The sequence below is a fragment of the Poecilia formosa genome, unplaced genomic scaffold (assembly GCF_000485575.1).
Source record: "Poecilia formosa unplaced genomic scaffold, Poecilia_formosa-5.1.2 Scaffold656, whole genome shotgun sequence".
Taxonomy (NCBI): Eukaryota; Metazoa; Chordata; class Actinopteri; order Cyprinodontiformes; family Poeciliidae; genus Poecilia; species Poecilia formosa.
In genome coordinates, this window is record NW_006800595.1 from 62,887 (window position 1) to 66,140 (window position 3,254).

Below are 3,254 nucleotides of genomic sequence, written 5' to 3' on the forward strand. Positions count from 1 at the left end.
ACCACTGAATGTTACAAAAAACTCAGAATTATTATTTAATATAATTCCTTCGGTACCCCTTATTTCTTTTTTTGTTTGTTTTAAATTTTATAAAACTGCTTTGCAATATACACTCATCTGCCATTTTATTAGGTACACCTTGCTAGTACTTTGTTGGACCCCTTTTTGCCTTCAGAAATGGAGCTAAAGCGGAAGTTCAGACTGGAAGACTCCACCCCCTCCATTCACCCATTGACGTCATGCTCATCTCCGACCTCAGCACTGGACCTCACCCGGCGCATTCAATCAGCAATCTGGCTCTGCATAAGAGGATCCACACCCAAGCCGTCAGCTGCTTCCCAGCTGCGTTTAATCCGTTCATCTGCACGTCTCAGCTCCTCCACAGCTTCGTGATTCCCCGTCCTTCGACCTCGCATCCTGCGTTGGTCCTTTCTTTTTCCCCTCAGACGCTCCCCGGATGCAAGAGATTTCTCCCGGCCCCAGCCTCGATCATTTCAAGCAGCTTCTCCCGCCTATCTCTCACCTGCCTAGGGTTTCACTTACTCCACGATCCACCTCCGAAAAACATAAGCCCTCCGGTCACCTTGTTTACTTTGACCCCTTTGGCCCGTGATGCACGACGCATTACCTCCCGCACAGTCGTGAGACAAGGTAGCTAACTGCGGAGCTCTACGTGGAGGGAACAGCCTGTTTAAAGATGCCACGTAAAGAAAAACGACAGAATCAAAAGGGAGGATCTGATGGAAGCAGCAAAAGGCCATCTTCCTTCGCCCGCCAAGCTTCTCTCACTTCCGCATGCCGCCATGGTCGGCACCTTTCTTCTCTGGCAAGCAGACACGTGATCCCACTGTTTTCAACCCGCACCGTCTTCTTCACCTCAGCGCCTTCACACCAGTGCCACGCTAAGGATCAGCATGCCTACGATTTCCCTCTCCTGCATGGTCGCTGTCAGCCCGCTCAGCAACACCTCTCTGGTTTTCCCTCACTACACCTGTTTCAGGCTACCAGGGTAAGACGTAGCATTCTCATGTCTCATTCGAGTCTCGCAATACTTCGTAACGCAGACACTTTTCATTAGTTTATCCCCTCCCGAACACTTTGGCCGTATATACATGCGCAATTCAGGTTCTATTGTTCAGGACTTTTATCCGAACATTGACTTGGTTAAAACATCGTCACCTGTTTCTCCGAGGCGCCTTTAAACATAACATTGGTTCAGCAGGTGACCAGCTATCGCGTAAGAGCTGCAAGGCGTATGTTAGAATCCAGTCAGCCTTGGAGGGATGTCTTCCGTATAAATAGCAGATGCATGTGCACTCAACTGCGACCAGTGCAGCCCATCTTTAACTGGTCGTTTGGTCACCGCAGTTATCTATCTGCTTCACATTAGTTATTCGTCGCTAGTCAGTGCAGTATTCTTTGTCGTCTGAGCTGTATTATAATTTATGCTACCCAGGCCCGGCAGCATGGGCGGACACTTCAGTTGTGTCCCGGCTGTTCTGCAAGCCCCGTGTTTTACCTACATGGCCAACTCTTTGATATTCCTGCATCGATTGGTACCGGAGTTTCCTCCCTCTCCCTTATCGCGTCCTCTGCAACCTTGTTCTGCAATTAAAACAGTTTTTATGTGCTGTTAACATATCGTAATCTATTTCAAACCGCCTACGTTTGTAGTTTACAACTTGAGCCCGGAGACGTTCACACCAGTCGCCAACGGCGTAGGAGCCGCTAGTATAACGCCAATACTTTGCGCAATTTAACCGACCGAGTAGAGTAATGCCGCTGGATGCAAGTGATGTTAGCTTAGTTATGACTAATTTCAATACAACCCCTTAAGCTTGTTAACAATTCGCCCGTGGCCATTGTCGTTGTGTATGTTCAGCTACGTAGATTCATTCGGCCTGTTGAAGATTTTAGGTTGTAATTTTGGAAAATCTCTGGCTTCATCTTCTTCTCACGGATCCCAGGTTTTCCCAGCGGGCCGAGTTAAATCACACAGAAAACGAGTGTAGACATCTCAGAATTAGAGTTTAATCCAAGAAGACACACATGAAATTACAACAGAAACTCCAGAACAGAGACATGCATTAATTTACCTGAGTTGAATGGAAAGAAGGAAGAAAGAAGCAAAGATGTGCTTAGACGTCTTTGGAGAATTACAAGAGCAAATCCGAGTAGTTACTGCTGTGTACAAAGTTTTATAGTAAAGGCGTATTCTAGACTTTTATTTATTCAAATAAGGCGTAGCTTTGCTCATCCAACCAGGAGTTGTCTCTGATCCTGTTAAAGTTAGACACTCCCTGCAATTTGTTTTCAAGATCAAGCTCCAACTGTCGCCTTTATATAAACAAAGTGGAAGCAGAGCTTCTCCTCTACTGGCCTGGACTCCTGCTGTTTCAAGGCTTTTCACAGATCAGTGTGAAAGCTTGAACTTCTCCTGATGGTTTCCCACACAAAGGGCAGTTCAAAAGATCTCGGCAAACAATCTACTTTATCTACAGGTAACATAAAGGTTAACAGGACAGAATAAGTTATTAATCTGAGAACTATAATTAGGCTTTCCAATAAAGACATGGCAAGTTTTTTAAAACTAGCATATTTTAAATTTACTCCTTATGACCTAAACAGTCAATTCAATCAGCTAATCTCGTCTGGAGCAGGGGTTTGCATCTCGGCTGGCCTTCACATACCGTGGCATGAGGCATGAATTGTCACTCACCTTATTGTGGACTTTTACCCTGTTGCGACAGCAATACGTGCAGTAGAGTGGCTTGCCAACGTAACATGAAGTCGACTAATAATTCCTCTTCAGTTCGGTTGAGTCTGTCCAGCGCTTCTGCTAATTATTAATCAGCCTTAAATTCTTGTTGACGAGGGCCATTGTCCAATCATTGTTTCTAAAATTTTTTGCTCAGTGTCCATTCACTACTTATCAAAGCAACCTTAAATAGAACCGGTTTAGTCTCAATGTAAGATGTTTTTTTTTTGTTTTTTTTTTAAACCCGTCATTCACGAGAGGACCCAAATTTGGGTCCTCTCGTGACAGGGGTGTCAAACTCCAGTCCTCAAGGGCCTCTGTCCTGCAACTTTTAGATGTGCCTCTGCTGCACCACACCTGAAAAGAATAATTAGGTCATTAGCAAGGCTCAGGAGAACCGATCTACACAGGGAGGAGGTAATTAAGCCATTTCATTCGACTGTTTCTTACCTGTGGCACATCTAAACACTGCAGGACAGCGGCCCATTGTGAATGA

At 45.3% G+C, this 3,254-nt stretch overlaps 1 long non-coding RNA gene across 1 annotated transcript; it reads right to left on the reverse strand.

Annotated features, from left to right (window-relative positions):
* Positions 1-438: 438 nt before the first annotated feature.
* Positions 439-2,478, reverse strand: LOC107834544 (uncharacterized). The gene is made up of 2 exons (XR_001660338.1): positions 2,387-2,478; positions 439-1,575 (listed from the first exon to the last, which is right to left on the reverse strand). It is a non-coding gene; the product is annotated as an uncharacterized LOC107834544 (long non-coding RNA).
* Positions 2,479-3,254: the final 776 nt, after the last annotated feature.